Raw genomic sequence first — 15,974 nt, 5'->3', positions numbered from 1 at the left:
CAGTTACAAAGTTTGCCATAATAGTTACTGAAAAACCCACAACACTGACATCATTCCCAACCTTTTATAAACCAAAGAGAAGACAGATAGAAAAATTGTGTGTTATACAACTTTGGACGTAGCATTTTCTCAAATTAGATCCTAAAGCTAAATTAGGTTCTTCTCAAAGACAACAAAAAGACTGTTCATGATGGCTCTGTAAAAATATCCAACCCCACTTAAAGTAAAATTGGAATATTTACAGTGACATAGATTTATGTACACAGTATAGCCAAAGAGGGCAACATTTGATAATTCTGCTGACCTTTGCTCTTTATTTAAATATTCACCTTCAAAAGATAAGGTAAAAGAAAAGCCACAAACCAGGAGAAAATATTTGCTAAACACGTATTTGATTAGGACTTGTATCCAAAATATATAAAGAACTCTTAAAAGTCAATAAGAAAATAAACAACCCGGTTAAAAAGTGGGCAAAAGTCCAAACAGACATTCAGACATCTCACTAAAAAAAGGTATATAGATGGCAAATAAGCATAGGAAAAGATGTTGAAGATAAGATGTCATTAGAGACTGCAAATTCAAACAATGAGATACCTCTGCATACCTATTAGAATGGCTTAAATCCAAAACAATGACAAGACCAAATGCTGATGAGGATGTGTAGCAACAGGAACACTCATTCATGGCTGATGGGAATGCAAATTGGTACAGCCACTTTGGAAGACAGTTTGGTAGTTCACAAATTGAAACATAGTTTTACCATACACTCAAACAATCATGCTTCTAGGTATTTACCCAATTGAGTTGAAAACTAACGTCCACACAAGAACCTGCACACAAATGTTTATAGTAGCTTTATTCATAATTGCCAAAAATTGGAAGCAATGGAGATGTCCTTCAATAAGTGAACAGATAAGCTCTGGTACATCCATACAATGGAATATGATTCAGTGATAAAAAGAAATGAGCTATTAAGTTACAAAAAGACGTGAAGGAAGCTTAAATGTTTATTGCTAAGTGAGAGCAGCCAGTCTGAAAAGGCTACATACTGTACGACTGCAACTATGACATTCTAGAAAAGACAAAACTGTAGAGATGCTAAAAAGATCCGTGGTTACCAGGGGTTGGGGAGTGCAGAAGAGAGGGAGAGGTGAATGGGTGGGGCACAGGAGATTTTTAGAGCAGTGAAACTGTTTTGTATGATACTGTCATGGTGGATACATGACATTATGTATTTGTCAAAACCTGTAGATTGAGGAACTTAAAAAGCAAAAGTTAACATCAAGTAGGGACTTGAGTTAACAGTAATGCAAAAATGTTGGTTCATTAATTGTAACAAATGTACCACACTAATGCAAGATGTTAACAGAGGCAACTGTGGCAGGGAGGTGGGGGAGTATATATGGGATCTCTGTACTACTTGCTCAGTTTTTCTATAAATCTAAAACTGGTGAAAAAAAAAGTCTCTTAATTAAAAAAAAAATACAAATAATTTTCTTTTATCCCTCAACATGCTTCCTGTAATGTTAACATCTTATAAAACCATAGTAAAATTAACAAGAACAGAAAATTAACATTGGAAATATATTATTAATTAAACTACAGACTTTATTTGAATTCCGCCATTTTTTCCACTGATATTTTTTTCCTATTCCAGGATACTATCTAGGATCTCACATTGCGTTTAGTTGTAAAAATTCCACAGGTTTTTTTTTTTTTGTCTTTCATGACCTTAATACTTTTGAAGAGTACTGATCAGTTATTTTGTAATTTGTCGCTCAATTTGGATTTGTCTTATGTTTTCTCATCCTTGAAATGAGGTGATGTGTTTTTGACAAGAATCACACAAAAATGATATTGTGTCTTTCTTCTTATCAAGGGATTTATAGTGTTGCTGCGTCTTATTAATGGTGATGTTAACCTTAATTACTTGATTAAGATGGTGTCTGCTGAGTTTATCCTCTGCAAAGTTGCTATCTTTTCCTTTGTAGTTAATATAAACCTCTTGAAAGAGGTATCTTGAAACTATGCAAATTCTATCTTCAAATTTTTACCCACTAATTTTAGTATTTATTGGTGTATCTTGCCTGTAAAAATTATTACTGTGATGTATGTCCCGTAGTAATTTTCTATTTCTATATTTTCTTTTAAATTTATTAATTGGAAAATTGTAAGAATAACTTTTCCTTTTCATTTATTTATTTATACCAAAATAAACTCATGTATAGAAGGCCACATTTAATTATTGAGTCAAAATTCACAAAAAAATTATGACATTTATAAATATCTATGCAACAAATAACATAGCAACTACCTTTATAAAGCAAAAAATATTCAAGATGCAAAGAAACAGCTATAAGCTAGTGATAAGAAATTTTAACATGCCATTCTCGGTAAAAGACGAGTGGACAAAAATAAATATTGACATTAAAGATCTAAACAACATAAATAATCAGGTAAATTTTGTTAGTATATATCAAATGTTATATCCTGATACTATAGAATAGATCTTCTTCTCAATATACCATTGGAATAAAACAATTAATCAAATGCTCACAAATATTGATTATATATTAGGTTACAAAGTCAACATCAGTAAATTCTATAAAGTAGAAATATCATAAGTAGTACTCTCCGATTACTATGCAATAAAACTAGAAATTATTTTTAAAAAGACCTCTTCACTTAAAAATTAATAAATATTTCTACTAAATAGCTCTTGGGCAGAAGAGAAAATAAATACTGAAATAATGATAACAAAACACTACATATGAGAATCTATTGGCTACATTTAAAACAATGATCAGAGGAAAATTCATAGTACTAAACACTTTTATCAACAAAATCAAAGAATTAAAATAAAATAATAAAATCCAAGCTTAAAAAAAAACAACAAACTAAACAAAAAGACAGCATAAGAAATAATGATAAAAGAATTAATGAGGTAGAGAAAAGAAACAGATTAGACTTAATTTTGAAAAGATTAACAAAATAGACAACCAAAAGATAATTTAACCAAGAAGCAAAAGGAGAAGCACAAATATACAAAATAAGAAATGACAAGAGGCAAACAGTGAAAGAGAAGAAATTTTAGAAAGTATGTAAGAGGCCACTTTGCAGAGCTCTAAGCAAATATATTTGAAAACTTAGATAAATTGATTAACTTACTAGAGAACTACAGATTAATAAAAGCAATACCATTTGAAAATGAAAGCGTAAAGAGACTAATTTCATTAGAAGCAGTTGAAAAGTTATCAAGGAACTATCCCACAGAAGCACAGGCCAGATGTTTTCACAGAAGAATTGTAAGAAATGCTCAAATATCAGAGATTGTCCCAATGCTCCATAAATTGTTCCAGAGTACTAAAAATGAAGGAAAACTTCCTAATTATTTTTGTATAGCAGTTATAACTGAAACTGATAGAAAGTACAAAAAATTTACAAACTAATGTCACTTAAGAATATTGATGCAAAATACTAAATGAAATATTAGTAAAGGGGATATAACACCACATTAAAGAAATAATACACCATGATCAGGTGGGATTTATTACACAAATGCAAGATTGGTTCAGTATTAAACAACCATCAACATAATACACCATATTAATGGATCTAAGGACTAAAACATGCAATTATCTCCATAGGTGTTGAAAAATCCTGGACAAAAATCAACCCCCATTCTGACAAAAAAAAAAATCAAGAAAGGAATTGATGGATACTCTTCTATGAAGTGGAGAGAACATGTGTAGATCTCTCTCTCTCTTTTTTTTTTAATAGGATTTCTTTTTTTTTTAGTAATTTTATTTATTTATTTATTTTTCCCCCAAAGCCCTAGTAGATAGTTGTATGTCATAGCTGCACGCCCTTCTAGTTGCTGTATGTGGGACGCGGCCTCAGCATGGCCAGAGAAGCAGTGAGTCAGTGTGCACCCGGGATCCGAACCTGGGCCGCAAGCAGCGGAGCACACGCACTTAACCACTAAGCCATGGGGCCGGCCCTGTTGGATACTCTTTTAACATGATTAAATACATAAACCTAAGTTAAACTTACTCAATAAATAAACTCTAAAGACGTTTTCACTCAGATTAAGAATAAAGTGAAAATGCCCACAATCACCCTATTCTACCTTTTACTGGTGTTATTAGTCAATGCAATTAAACAAGAGAGTCAATTAGAGACATAAAAATTTGTTAAAAAAATCTAAAACTGTCTCAATTTGCAGACGATATTTTTGTATACCTAGAAAACCCTCGCGTATCAATAATAAAACTTACTCCAAGAATTCAGTAATGTATCAGTAAGGTATTCAGTTAGATACAAAATTAATATACAGAATTAATAACCTCCATATATTCAAACAACAACCAGTTATAGGACATAACAGTAGGGGAAAAAATCCCTCTTTCAATAGCAACAAAGAAGATTCAACACCTAGGAACAAAATTGACAAAAATTATGCAAAACACTTGTAGGTTAAAAAAATTTTTTAAACCACTCCTGAAAGATACAAAGGTATATTTAAAGAAATGGAAGGACATCTCCTGTTCTTGGATAGGATGACTCAACATCATAAAGATGTCAGTTCTCCCTAAATGATTTATAGAGTTGATGCAATCTCAATAAAAACACCTACAAGATTTTACGGAGCCAGACAAGTTAACACTAATGATCATATAAAAGAGCAGATGTGCAAGCCAGGATAAAACTGAAAGAGAAAAACTATGAGGGACACCTAGTCTTACCAGACATTAAAATTTATTAAAAAGTCTCTGTAGCTAAAACAATATAAGACCAGAGCATAAAGAAACAGAATAGAATGTAAAGTCCAGAAATAGATCCAAGTGCATGTGAAAACATAGTATATGATGAAGGTGGCATCTCAGATCACTGGGAGAAGAAATATACTCTTTAAATAAAATGTGCTGGGAAACGGGTTTGTTGCTTGGAAAAAGACAAAAGTAAATACATAACTTAGACCATATTCAATAATAAATTCTAACTATAAAAATCTAAATGTAAAAAAAGGAAAAAGGAAAAAACAAACAGTAAAACGTAGGTGAATTCCTTCATAACCTGGGTGTAGGAAAGGTTTTCTAACCATGATTGAAAGTCCAGAGAACATAAAATATAAGATTAATAAATGTCACTGAATAAAAATTTTAAAATTTATGTAGCAGAACAAAAACAAAACAAATCCCATAAACCTATTCAAAAGATAGCTGACACTGGAAGAAAATATTTGCAACATAGTACTACTATTCCTAATATATGAAAAGCTCTTAAAAATGGATGGAATGAAGTAAAAAAGAAAAACTGATAGAAAAGTGAGAAAAAGATATGACACAGAAAATGCACTAAAAAGATATAAAAATGGCCTTTAAGGAGAGGATGAAATTTTCATCCTTACTCATAGATACAGATATAAAAATTAAAACTATTCTGAAATACCATTTCTCGCACTTGAGATTAAGGAAAATTAAAAAGTGTGACAAGATCTTTTGGCTAGATAGTGGAGAAACAGGCACTCGCATGCATTTCTGGTGGAAATACAACTGGTACAACCCTTTTGGAGGAGAACTTGGCGAGATCTGAAAAAAAAACAGATGTGCATTTACGATTTGACCCAGCAATTCCACATCTAGTAATTTACTGTAAAGAAATATCTCCAACAAAAGGAAAGTCTGTATTTTCATGGTTACTTATTTGTTTGTAATTGCAAAATATCGAAAACCGCTGAATGCTTCTACGAAGGAATGAGATTGAATCAACTGTAGTATGTCTGTATAAGTTCTTTACAGCTGTAACAAAGAATTAGAAAGTTCTCTATGTGATGTGATTTCCAGATATATTGTTAAGTAGAAAAAGCTCAGTTATGAAAGGAAAGGGCAGTAAATATGTGGACATATTCAGAAAAAGAGAAACTACTTGCTATCAAAATGATTTGAGATATGGTATTTTAGCTGTTACAGGAAGAGCTCAATCCACACTCGCTCCATCTCTCCAGAGCTATTAGGCCTGCTTTGAGTACCTCTAGATACTGAGCCAATATCCTACCCTACGTCCTCCAGGGATACCCATGTAGGAGCCTTCTTAACATTTTCCCTGCCTCTCAAGGACCTGTCTGGAAATTAAGAAATTGAAGGGGAACTAGACTGGACCTCATTAATGGTCGAGGGGAAGGAAATAAGTCGACTCAACTTATCTCTTTACTTTATCTGTACCCAACTTCTGCAGAAAATGTCTTAAGAAAAATCTATAAAGTGTTATATAAAGAAGTCCAACAGAAAATTCATTAATCAGTTCAACAAGAAATATTTATTGAGCACTAACTCTGTGCCAATCACTGTTCTAGGTGCTTAGGAGATACCACTAAACAAAACAAACAAAACTCCTGTCTTTACGGAGCTTGTCTCTTTCTTTCTCTCTCTCTCTCTCTGTGTATATATATGACAATATGTATTCGTTTGCTAGGGTTGTCATAACAAAATATTGAACAAGAGAAATTTACTTTCATACAATTCTGGAGGCTAGAAGTCCATCATCAAGATGTTAGCTGGATTGGTTTCTTCTGAGGCCTCTCTTCTTTGCTTGCAAATGAGATGACTGCCTTCTTGCTCTCTGCTCACATAGCCTTTTCTCTGTGTACATATCCCTGATGTCTCTCTGTCTGCCCTAATCTCCTCTTCTTATAAATACACCAGTCAGATTAGATAAGGGCCCACACCAATGGCCTGATTTTAACTTAATTACCTCTTTAAAGACTATCTCCAAGTATAGCCATTTTCTAAGGTGCTGGGGTTAGAGTTTTAATATACGAATTTTAGGGGAACACAATTTAGTCCATAACATAACACAAGGTCTGCTATAATTCAAACGAGTGTAGTTATTCAACACACTCCACTTATATTGTTACATACTTATAATAATAATGCAGAATTTCTTAGTCCATTTTTAAAATCTGTCTTTCCATTTATAATCCGTGGGGACAGTATCTTCTTCTTTTATAGATACTGTAGGTTTTATAGATAAATATGGATCTTTATATTTAATAATATCCAGATTAGTCACTCCACCTTAAGTACTTGATATAGTTATGAATGACTTTTGGACGGTTCCAAAACAAAAATAATTTTTAAGTGCTTTGTGGTTATATCAGTGGGAAAAACATTTGGCTGCAAGTAATAAATTGATTTGGCCAAGATTATCTTAAATAATAATAATTTTGTTTTTCTGTATAACACGAAGTCTGGAGATAGACCACACAGGGCCAGTGCAGCCACTCTTTCTACGTTTCTCATTTGCCACCTTTGGCAGATGGGCATTTACTGTCATGTTTGCTGCCTCATGGTTGCAAGGTAGCTGCAAAAAGGAGAAGGGAAAAATGAACAGGGCACTGTTTGTATAAAAAAAGGAAAATTTTTTCTTAAAATCTCCAGCAGACTTTACCCATTACTCATTGGCTCCAACTGTGTCAAACGGTAACTTCACACTGCAAGGAATTTTGGGAAAGCAAGGAGGTATTGCTAGCTGGGCACATTGAACCTCTGGATCTGGTTAGTAAGAGTTTTGTTACTAAGGAAGCAGAGAGACTAGAAACTGGGGAGGCAGGTAGGAGTTCCTGCCCCAGTTGTGGGTATTTTTCACAGGGTGCTCATCATCTTTTGAATAGTCTTCCTGTATTTGGGGATGTCCCACATTCTGAATCCCATCTCTCGGAGACAGAAGCCAGAACTCACTTTTCCAGGATCTCTTGAATTTAAGGTGGAGACTTGTGACCTAGACTTTATAGTTGACGTGCCTGTGTAAGAATTCAGATCAGAAAATGAAAGAGTATCATAAAATCTATCTTTTGGGGAAGATATAACCGAAATGTTTTGCTTTCCAGAAACAGTAATGATGGAGCAGTATTACTGTTGTAAACTGTAGCATCTGTTTCCAAGAGTGGCACATTAGGACACTGCTGAAGCAATGGCATAGAGTGGCTTGCGTGTCAGTCTTTGCTGCATATTCTCAAAGCCTGGCTCCTTGGCTCACCCATATATGCTGCAGTACTTAATAGAAATTAATATATTCTTTTTCTGCTTAAACTATTTAGAGTTTAAGTATCTAAGTATCATAAATATTATATTAATGATAAATATAAAATATACATCATACATGTAAATGTCATATATTTATGATACTTAAATACTTGAGTACTTAATACTTATATGATCTTTATATATGTGATATATATCATTTATATAATATAATATTTATATCTTATTATATATATTTGATATGATACATATATATATATTTGTTTATCCCCCCCTTCTAGAATGTGAGTCCATATGGGCAGGAATCTTGTCTCTCTTTTTCTTCATTTTCTCCCTAGAGTCTAGCACAGACTCTGGCATGAACTCAATATTTACTGAATGAGGTGATGAACGAGGAAGGAAACTTTTCCTTTGATATGAGAGAGAAGAAATAAGAAAGGGCACAAACCTAAACATATTTGTAGGTGGGATGGTGGGAAGTTGAAGAAATTCTACAAGAAGTTTAAAATGTATCTTTCAATTTATTTCTTAGGAATTAGAGGATATAAAACAAAAATGAGCTTTTTTATTTTAATGGTTTGGGATTATCATTGTAAATATCAGTTATTGACTTTGCCTCAGTAGGGCTAGGATAATATTGAAATATCATATATGCTAGCACCGGTGTTCCCATTAGATATTCATGTTAGTTTTTATTCCTTAGTTCCTTTCCAGCTATCCCCATGATCACTTCTTGAATTATTTGTAAACTTGTCTGATTCCTGATTTCCAGAAGCTTACGTGTTGTACTGGAAAGAAAATGGATTTTGGAATTAGACGAATCTATTTTTGAATTCTAGCTATATCCTTTACTACTATTGTGTCCTTGAGAAAGTAATTTAAACACTTTGAGCTTCAGTTTCCTATTTGATACAACAGAAATAGTAATACCAACCAAGCAAAAATGTCGAAAATGTAAGAAAATGGTTGTAAGGTTGTGGTGCACACTAGGTTCTCAACAAAAGGTAACTGTTATAAGAAAGTAGACCTTAGTCATTTTAGAACTCTTGGCAGTTAGCCCATTTCCTTGCTGCATCAGGTGCCTGTTTAATTTTTGATGAAGTGAATTCCTTCTGATATCAATGAGTCTATTTCCTTTTGTTTTCGTTACTTCTTTCCTGCTAATGTTGCTGTCATTTCTAAAAATCATGACTTCTCTCTTTTCCTTCTCTTTTGTTTCCTTTTTGATTTTCTCTCTCCAATTATAGCCATTTCTTCCTCGCACTGTTGCAGTAAAATTTGATTCCTGTGTATATATCATGAGCCCGCACGTGTTGTAGATGAAAAATCATACAGTCATTTTCTCTCTTCTGGTGTCTCCAAATGTCTATTTGGTTTTGTTTCTTTGGTTTCTCTCCTCAAGCAGAGGATTTTTTAGTTCTTTTGGTTAAGAGGTCAGTTGAGGGGTACTTAAATTTTAAGTATGCTTTGTTGATTGAAGAAGACATCTACAGTGCAGCCTCTCCCAACTTCCTATTGAAATATCTCCTAAATAATAAAAGAAAAAGAAAATTCAAAGCAATGTAAATCAAGACAGTCAGTCAACTGATTGCCAGAATCTTGGAGGATATTCCACTTATTAAATGTTATAAATCTTCACCGTATGTTGCTATTAAAGACTGACTCACAGGGAATAAAGCAATTCCGAAGTCCAAAAGTAGGTAAGAATACCATCTATCTTTTTATCCTCATTGTGTGCTCATTCTTATTTTTTCAGTTCAGTCAAGGAAGAAACCTTTATCATTTGTTGACAGAGTTCCTATGCTAACGAATGGTTTGACTTTCCAGGAAAGACTCCTACAACATATTCTGATAGGGCTCAGTAGCTAAGTCTATCAGGCTTTATAGAGACAAGTTGCTCCTCAAGTAGCTTCAGAAGCCCAGACTTCTATAACAACAAGAAGTTGTTTCACCTTTGATAAACTCTGTAGAGTTTGGGAACATAACTTACTTAAGAACAAGTCATCTTTTTGGCATTCATCAGGTAAATGTAGGTTTATTTTGTTTAACAAGTGTTTGTTCTTTCCTCCACTCACATTTCTCCACCTCCAAGCCCATTAGCATAAGTACAAAAGATCAGAGGTGGTGCCGATGAGCAGCAGAGTATATGCTACACATGATTAACAGTAATGGAGTGTACCAACCTTGCTATTTCATCAGTGTCAGCAAAGATGAATATACATTTGATTTGAGCTTCTGTAGTTTGTAATGGCCCACTTAGTCATTTGTGATAACTTTGACTTTAGTTAATGATAACTTTTGTGCGGGTTATTTGGACCAAGGTAAATAGTACCTGAGGATTTTACTAACTTCATTTCTAATGATATAGTTGGAGAAAGAACTTAAAAGGATAAGAATCTACTTTCCATGAAAACCAGCATATACTAGCAGAAAACCATGGATGTTTATAAAATTGACAAGGAGACAAGGTATGGACACAATCTTTTAGAGAAAGCAGGCAAGAAGTATGTATAGCCAACTTCTGTGGGAAAATATGGCCTCCATGCAACAAGTTTTGAACTGGAAATTAAGGATTTCTATTCAAAGGATAAATCGAAGTCTAGTCTGTTCTCCTACTCCTTGTTCATGACAGATGCATTTACTTGCCAATTTTTACATAACATGCCCTACAGATGGTTTTTTTGTGTGGTCATAACTCCCTCCCAATCGTGGTTCTTACAGAGGCTGTTTGCAAGGGTTTCAAGGTCTCCATGTAGATTGGGCTTGGCCTGTTGCTAGACGTGATTTCTAGACCTACTGCCAGACTACCTGTTGGTCTGAATTTTAATTGGCTTACTCTTTCAATCACTCTGTATTTGATGGTTCTGAACGGATTGTCCATCTGGCATTTGACCCCTTGCTCTAACTAGCTAATGGTATGGAGTTTCTGCTAGACTGGTTGGTCTCATTTGCTGCTTTCTTATGATCAACTGCATCTGTGTGTTCACAGCTTCCCCTCTCTCATCCCCCTACCATCTTCCTTCAACTCAAGGTTTTAAATCCATCTCCCAGGCCCAGATCAGTCTTATTGTCTGCCCTTTACTCTTCCAACTTGCCTTGACATCCTAGACCCTGTCATTCCCCTGCTTTGCCACATTCCATCTCCTCCCTCATTCTATCCAGACTGCTAAGATGCGTAACATGACTTTGATTCCAAGTGTTTCTGAATTCCTGGAGCAGCAGAACTGGCAAGAAGTAAATGTTCTGAAATTTAAAACAACAAGAGATACCATCTTTTACTCATAAGTGCTAAAAAATTTAAAATGTGATTATGAAAAGTGTTGGCAGTTGTACTGAAGAAAAGAGATTCTTTTTATTTTTTTTAAATCTTTTGTTTATTGCAGTAACATTGGTTTATAACACTGTATAAATTTCAGGTGTACATCATTATACTTCTATTTCTGCATGGATTACATCATGTTCTCATGTTCACCACCCAAATACTAATTACAGCCCATCACCACACACATGTGCCTAATTATCCCTTTTGCCCTCCTCCCTCCCCGCTTCCCCTCTGGTAACCACCAATCCAATCTCTGTCTCTATGTGTTTGTTTGTTGTTGTTATTGTCTACTACTTAATGAGTGAGATCATACGGTATCTGACCTTCTCCCTGTGACTTATTTCACTTTGCATAATATCCTCAATGTCCATCCATGTTGTCACAAATGGCTGGATTTCATCGTTTCTTATGGCTGAGTAGTATTCCATTGTGTATATATACCACATCTTCTTTATCCATTTGTCTCTTGATGGGCATTTAGGTTGCTTCCAAGTCTTGGCTATTGTGAATAACACTGCAATGAACACAGGGGTGCATGTATCTTTATGCATTGGTGTTTTCAAGTTCTTTAGATAAATACCCAGCAGTGGAATAGCTGGATCATATGGTAGATGAAAGTAGACCATTACCTTACACCATACGCAAAAATTAACTCAAAATGGATTAAAGACTTGAATGAAAGACCTGAAACTATCAAACTTCTAGAAGAAAACATAGGCAGTATGCTCTTCGACATCAGTCTTAGAAACATATTTTCAAGCACCATGTCTGACTGGGCAAGAGAAACAATAGCAAAAATAAACAAATGGGACTACATCAAACTAAAAAGCTTCTGCACAGCAAAGGAAACCATCAACAAAACAAAAAGACAACATAACAATTGGGAGAAGATATTTGCAAACCATACATCTGATAAGGGGTTAATCTCCAAAATATATAAAGAACTCATCATCTCAACAACAAAAAAACTAACAACCCAATTAAAAAATGGGCAAAAGACCTGAACAGACATTTCTGCAAAGAAGATATACAGATGGCCAACAGGCACATGAAAAGATGTTCAACATCATTAACTATCAGGGAAATGCAAATCAAAACTACAATGAGATATCACCTCATGCTCGTCAGAATGGCTATAATTAACAAGACAGGAAACAACATGTGTTGGAGAGGATGTGGAGAGAAGGGAACTCTCATACACTGCTGGTGGGAGTGCAAACTGGTGCAGCCACTATGAAAAACAGTAGGGAGATTCCTCAAAAAATTAAGGATAGAAAGAAATTCTTATACACTGCAAGAGATGGTACCAATTGGTGCAGTACATGGAGGAAAATTTGGCAATACCCGATAACATTTTTGAATGCACTAATCCAAAAACCTAGGAATTCTTTTTCTAGATGTCTACAGTCTGGAAAAACACTTGCATGTGTTTACAAAGAGACAAATACAGGAATTATTTTGCAGTAGTGAAAAGTATGTGTAACAGTAAATAACCAGAAGTTTCCCATCATTAGGAAAATACCTAAATTAACTAATTTATATCAGACTATCAAATACAATGCATCAAGAAGAAAAATGCAAATTAAAGAATGGCATGCATCATATATTAGTATTTATAAAGAAAAAAGGAATAAACCACCATAAAACACACACACAAATATAAATATAATATAAATATAATATAAATATATGTAAATATACAATTATAAATATAAACTTTTATAATATATATATACATACATGTATGTATACATATGCATATGTGTATACACACATATACATATATATATAGTCTACAAATCTAAACTTTGGTATACAAATATATAGAAAATGTTTGGAAGAATACACAACAAATCGATAGAAACAATTAGATTTAGAAAGGGACTAGTCAAAGGGAACTACTCCATTTTTCTAAATTATTTTATTTTTTTTTGAAGAAGTATTCATATATTATTTGTGTGATTGAGTATCAATAATAAAAAGAGCAGTTACTAAACATGCCTCCTCATTTCCTGACAACATATACCAAACATCCTGAAAGAGATTTGGATTTTCAAGAAAGTTTCCAGGTAAAGTAGAACTCATTCCATTGAAACCTGGTATAAACCACCTTTCAATTAAGTTATTGTGATAAGATATTAAAAATGGGACATTTGTTTTAGTTTTGGCTAAGGCAATAAATATCCAGAACAATATACTAACATGGTGAAAGTACTTTTATATTTCAAAGTGAGGCACTGGGCCAAATATACAAGAATTGCAAAGGATATGATAAAAAACCAGTTTATCAATCCTTGGCCCATGACCTTCTCAAGATTATAAAAGTCTTAAAGCAGGAGTAAAAGAGTTGGAAACTAGAGAGGATTTTGTTTTAAAAGAACTGGCGGGGGGCTGGCGCCGTGGCTTAGCAGTTAAGTGCGCGCGCTCTGCTACTGGCAGCCCGGGTTTGGATCCCGGGCACGCACCGATGCACCACTTGTCCGGCCATGCTGAGGCGGCGTCCCACATACAGCAACTAGAAGGATGTGCAACTATGACATACAACTATCTACTGGGGCTTTGGGGAGTAAAAGGGAAAAAAAAAGGAGGAGGATTGGCAATAGATGTTAGCTCAGGGCCAGTCTTCCTCAGCAAAAAGAGGATGATTGGCATGGATGTTAGCTCAGGGCTGATCTTCCTCACAAAAAAAAAAAAAAACGAACTGGTGGTAAGCTATGTGTCACACCACTACCATTGGAGAAAGGGGGAAATATTCTCCATCTCCAATCCCCAAATGAGAGGAGTTTCAAGCAGACTACACTTCAGCCTATAAATCTGTCTCCGGCACTTGAGAAATACAGTGGATCTACGTCTGAATCATACCTGAAAATTCTAAGAATGAGATTTGGCTGAAGCCATCTGGTGCCAACAGAGTAGAGGGCCAACGTTTGGAAAGTATCTGTACCTCCTTCCACATACAATGTATATGACCAAATGTGGACAGTGCACATGCAAGAGTTTGCTAGCTTCCAGCCAGGACTTTGCCCAAGAGAGTTACTTGGAGGGACTATGGAACCCCCCAATACAGAGTACTTGAAAGACACTCATCTTGGATCTCAGAAAAGCACAGTCCAAAGGGGTAATTGAAGACAGTCAGTTGGAGAAGCACATCATCAGTGTCAAAGAAATGCAGACAAGAGATTCTCTAATGATAGAACATCTCTAAGGAACCCACAAAGCATCTTATGCTCCCTACCAAGGTTAGAAATCCTTTTCATAGCTTACAGTTCATCCAAAACCTTGATTGGTTTGCCTTTTCTTCCCTTCCTGCTTTGACCTTGTTGGAGGAGAGGCAACCTAGTCAGAGGGAGGAGAGGAGATGTGCAGCGTGAGGGAGTACAGAAGTTAACCGTAAGCCCCTTCACTCTGTGAGCTTCGAACCTACAACACCTCTCAGTTAGAGAGGGTAAAAGTCTTAGCTTTAAATGAAGTTAGGAGTTTTAATTATTATGTTGGAGTGGACATATTAATTACTGATCTGAAACAGTTTGGGAAACTTTATTTCCCAATGTTATTCATCTAGGTGTGAAACAGCCCCTTCCTTGATTATTTATAATTACCCACTTACACTAAGTCTAAAGGAGCCTTAATAATGACTGTACCAAGGACTTTTACAAGAATTTGGGGGTCATGTCTGTGGAAGAAGCATGTAGTTACACTGCAGAAATTAGCAACTCCAAATTCAACATTAAGAATCTCCAGAACAGAAGGAAAATGACAAGCAACCAGAAATCAACCCTGAAAGCACAGAAATGTATAACCTTAATGACAGAGAATTCAAAATAACTATAATAAAAAAGCTCAATGAAATACAAGAAAATACAGATGGACAATTCAATGAAATCAGGAATTTCTTCACAAAAGAGATTGAAATTATAAAGAAAAACCAATCAGAAACCTTGGAGATGAAAACACAATGGAGGAGATAAAGACAAATCTGGAAGCCTTAAGGATCAGAGCTGAGAATATGGAGGAAATACTTAGCAATATTGAGGACAGCAATGCAGAAATGCTTCAGGTGGAGGAGGATTTAATGTATTTTTGCATAGTGCCTGACAGTGTTGGCTTATTTTTCCTTATACTGAAAATATCTGGTCACTGTTTCCTCCTGCCATCACTGGGTGGAGGTCAAGAGCTGTGTATTCTGAGCCTGCCTCGATCCGTAGGTGCTCTGGTCGGCCTGCGGCTGAGATGGAGCATGGCTGAGCAGAGGCTGCTGGGGCTGGAGCACAGGAACAGCTGGAGCTGGAGTGTGGGAATGGCTGGGGCTAGAGCATGGCTAGGCCGAAGCAGCTGGAGCTCAGGCATGGCTGGGCTAAAGAAGCCGGAGCTGGAGCATAGCTGAGCCTCAGCATGGCTGAGTGGAAGCAGCTGGACCTGGAGTCTGGCGGTGCCAAAGAAGCTGGAGCTGGAGCTGGAGCATGGCTGGGATGAAGTAGCTGGCGATGAAGCAGCTGGAGCCTGAGCGTGGCTGAGCCGAAGCAGCTGGACTTGGACATGATCGAGCCAAAGGAGCTCGGTCTGTGGTGCAGTGGAGTCGAAGCAGCTGGGGCTTGGACATGGTCAGGCCC

At 35.5% G+C, this 15,974-nt stretch overlaps 1 protein-coding gene across 1 annotated transcript in view; it reads right to left on the bottom strand.

Annotated features, from left to right (window-relative positions):
* TMEM232 (transmembrane protein 232) overlaps positions 1-15,974 on the bottom strand; it is a 694,734-nt gene that overhangs the window by 223,843 nt on the left and 454,917 nt on the right. The gene's annotated exons all lie outside the window — the stretch shown is intronic.

The sequence above is a fragment of the Ceratotherium simum genome, chromosome 4 (genome assembly GCF_057802395.1).
Source record: "Ceratotherium simum simum isolate JZ-2026a chromosome 4, ASM5780239v1, whole genome shotgun sequence".
Taxonomy (NCBI): Eukaryota; Metazoa; Chordata; class Mammalia; order Perissodactyla; family Rhinocerotidae; genus Ceratotherium; species Ceratotherium simum.
The sequence above is the reverse complement of the archived record's forward strand: the minus strand, read 5'-3'. Positions and strand labels throughout refer to the sequence as shown.